The 12092-nt window shown below is 42.5% G+C and overlaps 1 long non-coding RNA gene across 2 annotated transcripts; it reads right to left on the reverse strand.

Moving 5' to 3' along the window:
• Nucleotides 1-301: 301 nt before the first annotated feature.
• Nucleotides 302-3753, reverse strand: LOC138741882 (uncharacterized). 2 transcript variants are annotated; one of them, XR_011343844.1, is made up of 3 exons: nt 3619-3753; nt 2601-2671; nt 302-615 (listed from the first exon to the last, which is right to left on the reverse strand). It is a non-coding gene; the product is annotated as an uncharacterized lncRNA (long non-coding RNA). The 2 variants fall into 2 exon arrangements; XR_011343843.1 differs by having other exon boundaries at nt 3404-3753.
• Nucleotides 3754-12092: the final 8339 nt, after the last annotated feature.

The following is a 12092-nucleotide window of genomic DNA, read 5'->3' on the forward strand; positions in this document are numbered from 1 at the left end:
AATCCTCATTCTCATCTGCATGAGTGTCATCTGTAAGTGTCTGATACATTATTGTTTTCCTGAATTCCTGGCTGCCTTAACTAAGATGGTGCCCTCAAACACCTTTGAACACACATTAAATGCTGTAACAATAAGACTAATCTCTTCCACCCACGCAATCATTTGTGATAACATTATTGCACCAGAGATTCCTGGTTTGTCAGCAAATGCAAGATCCAAAGCCCCAAAAAGAATGCATTCAACCACCCCAGTACATAGGTGGAATAGCAAATGAGAAACTGCATTATGTTTTGGCCACATTTTTTTTTAGTTATTTCCTGAGTTTCTTCCTTTCTCTGAAAGATTACGCCTTACTCTGATTTCAGATATCACATCAAATAACATGGTGCACACTTTCATGGCAGTTATTAATCGTAGGTAATTGCAATGGAATTAGATGCTTGGTTTCACCGCTGGGACAGACTGGAGGCTGTGCAGCTATGGAGATCAAGGGGGCCAGAAAAGGCAGAGACATCAGATGAGGTGGTGGGAACCACAGGCAATGTCCATGAAGGGAGATTCTTCTTGCTTCTTTTCCTCCTCTGGTGGTGCTGTCCTCACAGCATCTCTGGGTGCCTTTGCGGGCAAACAAAAGTCAACAAATACTGTGTATTTAAGTCATGACAGAAAATACACCTTGAACGTGGGATAGTCAAAGGAGTTCTGTCAATTGAGAGGTAAAACACAGAATTCTGTGGACACCATGGTTGAAGTAAAAAAACAAAATGCTGGAGAGACTCAGCAGGTCTAACAGAGTCCTTTATGTAGTAAAGGCAGAGATACATAACTGACGTTTCGGGCTTGAGCCCTTCATCAAAGTATGAGAGCATCAGAATAAAAAAGTGAGAGGGGGAGGTGCATCAGAATCCTACTCGCTTATTCTGAAGCTCACTGGTATTTTTTCATACTTTGATGAAGGGCTCAAGCCCGAAATGTCAGTTATGTATCTCTGCCTTTGCTACATAAAGGACACTTTGACCTGCTGAGTTTCTCCAGCTTTGTGTGTATTTTATCTCTGTCAATTGAGATGTGCTTCCATTGTAGATCTGTAATTCTACAAAGTTACTAGCCCAATCCAAAAGTGTTGAAGTTAAGGAGATAATAATAACCATTGAAATTGTACTTAATTGCCTATTGCTATATTTGTGTTTAAAAGGTCACATTAGTGCAGAGATTATGGGAGATTCTCCAGAATGCCTGCTTATCGTGTTGAATTAAACCTTTTACATCTTCAGCCGCAGTCTCCCCATGGCTCAGTCACCTTCCCAACGCCGCTTAGTCAGTGTAACCTTGATGGTGAGGAAAGTTCCAGAACCAGGAATCAGGGGTGGGATTGGCACCTGTGTTGTGATTTGAGAAAGCATGCTGAACTAATTTGATAGAGTAGCTTGTTTGATAAAGTGACAGAGAGGGTCATCAAGTGAAATGAGGATGTGATAGGATCAGAGTTCCAAAAGGACTTTAATAAGATGCCACTTAATAATAGGCCTGTCATCAAGATTAAAGGCAGTGGAATTAAAAGGATTACAGCAACATGGATAGAAAATTGTCAGAGTGAAAGGAAGCAGAAAGAGTTAAACTAGTGGTGTTGGGGTGGGGGTGGGGGGGATGGTGGTGGAGAGGGAAGAATAATAGCATTCCCAGCAGTTACCACTGGGACTACCCAATACATGTTAGTGATTGGGCCTTGGTTATACAGATCATGAGTTCTAAATCTGTACGACGCAAATCTGCGAAGAATCCTGAACCATTAAACTAATTAGATTAGATTTGAATGAGAAAGAGGCAGTCGTGTGGAATAGGTGAGTAAGTTCAATTCTAAAAAATTACTCCAGGCGTGGGAGACTTTCCATATGTACATGGGGGAGGTTTCAGTTGCCTTCCTTGGAACGGAGAAGGTTTTGAAGGGATGTGACAGGGATACGAAGGAACGACATAAGTTGTTCCCATTGGCAGAAGAAATAAAAGAACGAAATTCAAGGTGATTGGCAGAAATTAAGAGGTGGAAATGCTTTTTACACAGAATGGTTAGAGTCTGGACTGCACTTTAGGGGATATTACAGGGGGGGGGGGGATTCAATTGTGCTGTTCAAAAGGACGCAGATGGATCTGAGGAGAAAGAATGAAGAGCAAGGGGGGGCAGTAGAAATGGATGGATTCCTCTTACACAAGCCAAAGTGTAACCCCTTACAGTCAGAGAAAGAGAAGCAAAAGAGAGTCCCCTCAGAGTCACTGAGTGTGCATGGATTCACCTCCAGCAGCTGCATAGACACCTGGTCATTCCATTAGTAACCTGAGCTCCCGATCCAAACCTCTGACATGATCGGGAAGCCCAAGACCCCTCCGGAGCCCTCCTTGCCCTCAGCGCCATCCTGGTATTGATACCTGTTTCTCATCAGCCATTCTCCAGCAGTGACTTTAAGTCTCCAACAGCTCTGATTCTGACCCAAGTACCCCCCACTTCCAATCACTCTCTCTCTCTCTCTCTCCCACAACACTAGGTTCCACTGAAAATCAACTCTCATGCTATTGCTTTATTCAGTTCGCAATGGGGAAAGTACCTTTTGCAGTCTTCTTGCTGGGGTGAAGCAGCTCCCCTTCCTGGCAGAAGATGGAATGCACATACTTAGCTCTGAGGAAATATAATGTTGAGTCACCCTCTTGATGACAAGAGACCAAATTGGCTGAGGGGCAAACAGAGGTGAGATACAAACCAGAGAACATGGGCTAAGAGTGAATGAAGAGAATTTTAGGTGGAACACTAGGGGGAATTTATTCACAAACAGAGCGGTGGGAGTCAGGGACATAGCCAGGTTCTAACATTAGGGGGACTGAGAACATTAAAAAAAGGCACCACGACTACTGTTCCCTGTGTGTTAATGTGTTCAAAAAAGGTTAGTTACCTAAAATAATGTAGTTCAAAGTATAGAATAAAATCTTAACTAAACGCATTACTTCGGGGTCTTAGTGAGGCTGACACTGAGATTCACCAGTGCCTGTCCTCAGTGAGCTGCCAGACGATGCTGATGCCTAACCGTTATTTCATTTTGTGGAGAGAGCCACGTCTCAGTGCGAGGAACCCAGTTACATCTGATCACTCTGTTGTAGCCCCTCTTCTGTTTTGTCTCATTCTTTTACGTGTCAAAACATCCCGGCCAAGAGCGGCACTTCTCGTGCAAGTGTATGGTCACTGATGTTGTTTTTGCCCAGAATGGTGTAATACCAATTACCAGGAGACATCTGTGGCTTCCTTGAAGAAGCATCCATGATGTGAAAGGAACCTCTTTAACTAACTTGTCAGCTCTGGATCATGAATTCACATCCCACTCCAGAGCACAAAAGGCACTTAATGCTGTTGCCTCACCTAGATTTGAACCTGATCTTGAGCACCAGTGCCCAGTGAGTTTACACTGTCTCTGTGAGTCTCTCCGGCTGCTCTGATTGCCTCCCATTTTCCAACGATGTACTGATAGGTTAGCAAACTGTCATATTTTGGTGGTATGAAAATGAATCAGGGATGAGTTGATGGACATGAGAGAGAGAAAAAGATGTAGGGCTGCGGGGAGAGATGGGACATACAGAATTATACGACTGGGAGCTGGGTTAGGCTGAATTGTCTCTTCTTGTGTTGCAATATGTGAAGCCATCAGCTGACACACCAATGCAATAATGAGGGAAAGCTCAGAAATTCCACCTTTCAGATGTCACATTAATCCCAGACTATCTCTCCCCTAGTATCCAGACTATATTTTTGCTGCATTATTATCACCAATAGTGATTATCTTGGTCATTATTACATCACCATTTGTTGGAAATTTTAATGATTATTTTAACGATACAACACCCTTCCAGCCCATGATACCTGGGCCACCCAATTAACCTACCAACCCCATATGTTTTTGGAGAGTGGTAGAAACCCACAGGCCATCGGGAGAATATACAAACTCCTTACATACTGTATTGGATTTGAATCTTGGTTACTGACACTGTTCAAGAGTTGAGCTAGCCACTACACTAACCACACCGCCCATCTTACTTCTCCACTTCCTGCATTTCGATAATGGCTACACTTCAATAAATACTTAATTGCCATAAAGTGCTGAGATGGCTTCAGAAGAGGAGTAACCAATGCTGCAATAATGAAAGTCCTTCTTCCTTTATGCCCTTCCCACTTGAGAGAAAGAATTAATTTGCAATATACAAAGCCATTCCTAAAACAGCCAATAAATTCCACAACAAAGTGCTGGAGATACTAGGCAGGTCAGACAGCATCCAAGGAAGCCGATGGACAGTCAGTGTTTCGGACTGAATCCCTTCATCAAGAATGGCAAGATATGTGCAGATGCCCGAATAAAAGGGTGGGGGAGGGGGGGGAGCACAGGTTGGCAGGTGATGTGAATACAGATGGGGAGGGGCAAAGAAATGGAAAAAAAAGGTTAGAGTCTTGGGTTGAAAGGTCCCCACCCTTTTATTTGGGTGTCTGCCCGTTTCTTGCTGCCCCTGAAGAAGGGTATCAGCCAGAAATGCTGACTATCCATTGCTTTCTCGCGCAGATGCCTGACCCATTGAGTTCCTCCAGCATTCTGTATATGGCTCCAGTTTTCCAGTATCTGCCATCTCTTGTTTACAGTTTATCTCTTTGTCAGTTTTACAAATTAAAGAGTACACTCCTGCACATGTAAATCCTGGCATTTGCAGAGTGTGTGCCATGCTCAGACCCTTGCCTTGCATTGTCAACTCAATGAAATGTCCACTCAATAAAAGAAGCAAGTTGATGAAGAGACTGAAGAAGACTGCAGTTGCTGGAATCTTACAATTTTAGTCATCTGACATCTCTTTATTCTGTCCAATTTGTTACCACAGGCTGTTGTGGAAGCTATACGTTGTTGGACATATTTAAGGCAGAGATTGATAGGTTCATGATTAGCCAGGGCATCAAAGGTTATGGGGAGAAAGCCAGCCAATGGGGCTTAGTCAGAAAATGGATCCACTTTAGATTAAATGGCCAGGCAGACTCAATGGGCTGAATAGCCTATTTCTTCTCCTATGTCTTATGGTCTTATGGCCTTATGGAAATGAGGGAAAAGAATCACCCAAAATATTGTCTGATATTGGAACTCACTCTTCAGAAGGATGATGGAGGTAGAAACTCTTGTCACATTTCAAGAGAACTTGATCTTCTCTCTGCCTGCTTGGTTGAAAGAAAGCAACCCAAATGTGACCTGTTTTTTATTGTAATAAAGAAACTTAGGTTCTTTTAAAACAACTAAACTTTATTAGCTAAAGTGCACATACATCAGTGTGGAGGCATCCATCCTGAATCCAACCAAAGTTGCATCCAACCAATCTATGACTCCCTCTAGTTACACTTAGATTCCTTTATTGCTACGATTTTCCGCTCGACAGCCTCACTCTAGTGCAACCTCATTTCCTGTGGTCTAGCACCGCATCCCTCAAACAAAATACATCCACAGAAAGATTGAGCTGTTCTAATTCAACTGCTGGGATTTATCTGATACCCTGTTGCAATTCAAATGGGAGACAAGAGAACCTCTGTGAAGACAGAGGGGATCAGCTTATATCAGATCAGATGCTATTTATTTTCAGGTAATAAAATAGAAATGCAATATTACTTGAAATTGCCTTTAGTCTGCCAGAAGGCAGACAAAGATTCCCCATTAGCATTAACCGGCACCCCTTACAGTCAGAGAAAGAGAAGCAAAAGAGAGTCCCCTCAGAGTCACTGAGTGTGCATGGATTCACCTCCAGCAGCTGCATAGACACCTGGTCATTCCATTAGTAACCTGAGCTCCCAATCCAAACCTCTGACATGATCGGGAAGCCCAAGACCCCTCTGGAGCCCTCCTTGCCCTCAGCGCCATCCTGGTTTTGATACCTGTTTCTCATCAGCCATTCTCCAGCAGTGACTTTAAGTCTCCAAGAGCTCTCCACCTGTGTGTGTCCTTCAGCCATGGAGCCCCTCGCTCGTCCACCACCGTGGACAACCTTAGGATTGTTTCCTCTGCTTCTCCTCAATGGGTGGTGGAGGGGGTATTCTCACCATTACTGGTTTCCTGCTCCGGTCCACTACTCACCCAGAGTCTACAATCCTTTGTGGTCACTGCCAAACACAGGCACTGCCATCCTGGGCGTACACCCCACAGTCACAAGATTTTAAAATAAAGCACCGTCAGCTCCTTTAACAGACTCCTTAAAGTCTGTACAGGACCATCAGGAATAGGACTGGGTGGTAGGACCCCATGACGAGTGCTCTCTCCACGTCCACCAGCTCAGGCAGCACTGCCATGTTTTTTTTTCCCTCCAGGGAATTAAAGTTCCTTCCTGTCAAGTGATGGGTAAAGTCCAGGAACTGGACCTGACACCTTAATGACTACTGGTGACACAAAATCGAATTTTTAAAAAATAACAGATCACAAGTTGTTGAATTAAGAAATGCAACAAGTAACCTGCTACTTACAAAAATATGGAAACCAAATTTTCAATGTTAGATTTTTGCAATATAAAATGGATAGTAAAATAGCTTGAATGGCTAATTATACTTCTGAAGTCTTCAAGGAGAGTTTATTTCTTTCATGAGTTGCTGAAGAGAAAATTAGAGTCTGTGCCAAGCAATGTGAACACAATTAGTAAGCCAGCGAGGAAAGTATTAGCCAATTGTTTGCACTTCTTTGGGGGGGTGGAAGCAACTGTCCCACGAGCTTGCTTACACTTCCCCCTCCAAGGTTGGCAGTGCTGTGGGTGACTGATAGGAGGATTCTCCATTTTATTGTTTTTGAAGAGAAAGGACGTCCTCTCTGATTTGTGAAAAGATTGTTGGAGATGAGTGAATTTTTCACTGAGCAAGTAAATAAAACTAAGACTGCCATCCTGGACCATAAGTAAAACTAAGACTGCCATCCTGGACCAAAAATATGAATAGGTTTTTCAGATTAAGGGAGATATTTTCAGGGGTGTATTGGGCTCCAAATAGGCAAAGTTCAAAGTTCCAAGTTCAGATTTATTGTCAGACATTACATACAACCCTGAGATTCTTTTTCCTGCAGGCGAGGCAGAATTTCTACTTATCAGTAGTTCAACAAACTGTACATATGAAAAGATAAGTATATAAAAGATAGAGATGTAAACAAAGAAAGAAATATAAACAATCTGTACAATGCAGAAAATATATTGTATATTCAATAATAAATAATGTGCAAAGAGTCCTTAAATGAGTCTCTAAATGAATTTGTTGTTTGGTGTCTGATGGTCCGGAAGGTTAAGGCAGACAAAGATTCGCTATCAGCAGAAATTTCCTGGAACCTGGTGGTGCGAGTCTTGTGTCACCTCTACCTCTTTCCTGATGGCAGCAGTGAAAACAGAGCATGTCCTGGGTGGTATAGATCTGGATGATTGCTGCTGCTCTCCGATGGCAGCGAACCTGTAGATTTTCTCAATGGTGGGGAAAGTTTTACCTTGATGTCCTGGGCTTTGTCCACTACCTTTTGCAGGGCTTTACACTCAGGGGTTTCAGTACCCCCATACCTGGCTGTGATGAGGCTGGTCAGCATACTTTCCACTTTCCACTACACATCATAAGTACCCACATTATCACCCATATCACCACCTAGGCCATGCTACCATCAGGGTGAAAGGTACAGGAGCCTGAAGACAAGCACTCAGCAGCACAAGGAGGCTTCTTCTCCTGTCATCAAATTCCTAAATGAACAATGAACCACAGACCCTGCCTTACTTGACTTTTTTTCTTGGACTATTTTTATGTACTTTGTAAGGTGGTTTATATGAATGTTTACACTGTGCAAAACAATGAACTTCATGATGTTTACAACAATAAATTCTGATTCTGGTTGTGTAGCATTGATTAAGGGCTTTACCATTCATACTCACACAGCTTGCCACATTTCCCATATTACAACAGTTACCACATTCCAAACACAGCTCATTTGGCTGGAAAACACTTTGGAACATTGCAAGCATTTCTTGGGCAGGAGGAACACGGTAAGTTGAACAGCATCAGTCAAGAGAAAGGGAATTGTCAATGTCTTGTGTCTCAGATATCAATATTGCGCTGTAAATTAGCGACAGCAATGGAACCAACATTAAAAGGAGCACAATCCTGTTCCAGCAACAATTATTTGGCAACTTGATTGAGCATTCCCCTGACCTTTCCCCATTAATTTCTTCAATTGATGTAGCCAAGCTCTGATTAAAGCTCAATGAAATGTTAACTCCAGTTTCCATGAATGCAGACGGCTGCAGAAAGAGGAAAACCTGGCCAAGTATTGTCAGAACTTGCAGAGTGAAACCACAGTGAGATCTCCTGACAAAAGCAGCGTTATTTCTTCAGTAAAATGCAGTGAGAGGAAGAGAAGGGAAAGGCACAATGCAAGCATGAAGTCAGTCCCAATTATTTACCTTGGTGCTTGCCCTAGGTGTGATCAGTAGAGGAAGTAAACAAGTCTATGGACCGAATGCTGGTTAATTTGTTTGGAACCAATGAGCAGTCAATGGTCAGCATGGAGAGGATGGACATCTGTGGTGCCTCAAGATTGCACAGTCACAAATATAAGAAAAATATAAAATATAACTCAAAGGAAAGCCACAAGAGAAGCCCACAGTTAGATTGCAAGAACTATAAAGTTAAAAAGAATACAAAGAGTTCGAGAGTCAAGATTCAAGATTAGGTGTCTCAGTTAACGCAAGGCTGTCACAGCGCCAGTGACCAAGGTTCAAATCCTGCGCTCTCTGCAAGGAGTCTGTACGTTCTCTCCATATCTGCATTGGTTTTCCCTGGATGCACCAGTTTCCTCCCATGGGAGCTTTAGGTTAATTGGGATATTTGGGTGGCACTGGCTCATGGGCTAGAAGGGCCTGTTACTGTACTCTAATATCTAAATTTTTAAAAATAAATTTAATTCAAGATTCTTTCATTGTCATGTCATTAAATAGATGTAATATGACAGGAAATTGCCTTTAGTCTGTCATAAGGTTAAGACAGACAAAGATTTACCATCAGCAGAAATTTCCTGGAGCCACTTACAGTCAGAGAAAGAGAAGCAAAAGAGAGTCCCTTCAGTGTCACCGAATGTCCGTAGATTCACCTCCAGCGTTCCCACACCCTCTGCAGCCGCACAGACTTCAGTCTAAATCCTCGGCAAAATGAGGTCCGACACGATCAGGAAGCCTTCAGCACCTGAGGTCCTTCAGATCCTGGTTCAGATTAATCCTGTTTAATCCAAAAATAATAAGATCAGCTGGTGTGTTTGAACTATTCTGGAGAAGTGATATCTGATAAAGATCCAGACATTAAAATTGTACATTGGATTCCTCCTTAAATATTTCAACTCCTTGCCAGGTCTATATTCTGGTGGTTGTCAAGTCACTGGGCCAATCTTACAGTTAGCATAGCAATTAGCACAATGCTATTACAGCGCCAGAGACCCAAGTCTTAATCTGGCGCAGTCTATAAGGAGTATGTATGTTCTTCCTGTGTGCATGAGTTTCCTCTGGGTGCTTCAGTTTCCTCCCTCCCTTCAAAATGTACAAAGTTGTAAGTTAATTTGGGTATTTGGGGCAGCACAGGTTCGTGGGCCACAAAGGCCTGTTACTGCACTCTATGTATAAATTTATTTATTTAAAGTTTGCAAGTATGTAAGACAGAAGAAGATCTGTTCACGAAAGAAATTGGAATAGATGTGTTTATTTACCGTGAAGCAGTTGACAGATTAAAATTCCAAGCAGATCTACTTTATAAATGATTAAATAGAAAAAAAATATACCATACAAATGCACCAAGCAGCACCTTTGAGTTCTTCAATTAATGAAATTAACTGAAGTGTATTGTTGTTTTATGTTCATATGTGAGAAGTATGAGATGTTGGCACTCCTGACAAGGCCATTTGCTGCCTAATAATAGGGGAGGGGAAGGGGGGAGCAGTTAGTGCTGATGCCTCTCTGCTCCAAAGACCTGGGTCTGACCCTGACCTCAGGTGTTGTTTGAGTGGAGTTTTAACCTTTCCCCTGTGGACCTCTGACTTCTGCTGTAGGTTCTGATTTCCATCCACATCCTAAATACCTACTGCTAGGTTAATTGCTACTGTAGATTATCCCTTAAGACAGGCAAGTGATGAATGGGCCAAAGTGGGGTGGGGGGGGTGCTGGTGGTGGAGAATGTCAAGTGATTGATGGAATTGTTCTGATGGGGCTGGGCATGAACCCAATGGGCTGAGTGGCCACCTCATTTGCTGTAATACGTAATCATTCCTATTTGCCCTTGGAAATATTCTTGGTGGAACCACCTTCTAACATCGTTGCCATCATTGTACTTCCAGTGTTCTTGTATAGAGAATTTTTCCAATGCAGTATTGAACGCATTGTTCCAAAGGTAAAACCCTTCCCACCATTGAGAACATTTTCAGAGAATGCTGCCATCAAAGAGCAGCAGCAATCATCAGGGATCCACACTGCCCGGCACATGCTCTGTTCTCGCTGCTACCATCAGGAAAGAGGTATAAGTGCCACAGGACTCCCACCACCAGGTTCAGGAACAGCACTCCCCTTCCACCATCAGACTCTTCAACAACAAACTCAACAGAGACTCATTTAAGGACTCTTACTTTTGCAGTTTATTGACTTTTTCTCTCTCTATTACACAGTCAGTTTGTTTATATTTCTTTATTTGTTTACATGTGTTCCTTAAGTCATTTTTTTTGCACTACCAATAAGTGGTAATTCTGTCATGTCTGCAGGAAAAAGAATCTCAGGGTTGTATGTGATGTCATGAATGTTCTCTGACAATAAATCTGAATCTGAAGGCTCATCAATAAAAATTCAGGATGATGCAACTCATGAAAGGGATCTTGGAGGTGGTGGTGTTCCCACATCTCTGCTGCCCTCGGTCCTTCTGGACAGCAGAGTACAGGTGTTGTTAGGTCTGCTTTGTTCATGAATGAGTGAGTCAAACACCAGACTGAGTCGAAATCAAGGTTCTTTGTTCTTTATTGCCGGATTGTAACACAACTAACAGTGTTAGTTGGAGAAGGCACATTCTGCCGTTATCAGCAAGTGGTGTTTTTTATATACCTTAGGATACGTACTTAGTAAATTATCATACCATGACATTGTCCAATGAATAAACTGTTGCTGTCCCTCTCTGCTAGCCTCCTGCACATGAATTTGTCATCCCCACTCTTATCTTGAGAGTACAAGGTCACAACTGCATCTTGTTACGGCCCAGCACTGGGTGACTCCCTCTACATTCCCACCTCATGATGTTTTTACCTAACAGTGTTTAGGAGAGGCTTCTTCAATGAATATGGTGGATGGAGCACACCAGCCACAGAGCACAACTGATGGAGAAAGTAAAGGCCGCATATACATGTAAATCTATGATTCAATTCTGATAACAAATCAGGGTGAGCCATTCTTTCACATCTGGTTACGTTACATCCACACAAGTTAGCTGGCCAAGCAGTGTACAATTATGGAGTGAAGTGAAACCAACTTCTGAAAAATCCTAAATTGATGCCCCTAGAATATCTTAGCCCTATTCAAGCTTACAGATGCCCCTGAAAGTGGCATCACAGGTGGATAGGGTTGTAAAGAGAGGTTTGGCCATATTGGCCTTCATAAATCAAAGTACTGAGTGTAGGAGTTGAGATATTATGCTAAAGTTGTAAAAGACATAAGTGGGGTCAAATTTGGAGTACTGTATTGTGTGCAGTTTTGGTCACCTAACTACAGGAAAGTTATCAATAAGATAGAAAGAGTGCAGAGAAGATTTACCAAGCTGTTGCCCAGACTTCAGGAATTGAGTTACAGGGAAAGGTTAAATAGGTTAGGACTTTACTTTCTGGAGTGTAGAAAAATGAGGGGAGATTTGATAGAGGTATTTAAAATTATGGGGTATAGACACAGTAAATGTAGGTAGGCTTTCTCCACTGAGGGTAGTTAAAATACAAACCAGAGGACATGGGTTAAGGGTGAAAGGGGAAAAATTTAGGGGTAATGAGGGGGAACTTCTTCACAAAGAGAAT

The sequence above is a fragment of the Narcine bancroftii genome, chromosome 8 (assembly GCF_036971445.1).
Source record: "Narcine bancroftii isolate sNarBan1 chromosome 8, sNarBan1.hap1, whole genome shotgun sequence".
NCBI classification, from domain to species: Eukaryota; Metazoa; Chordata; class Chondrichthyes; order Torpediniformes; family Narcinidae; genus Narcine; species Narcine bancroftii.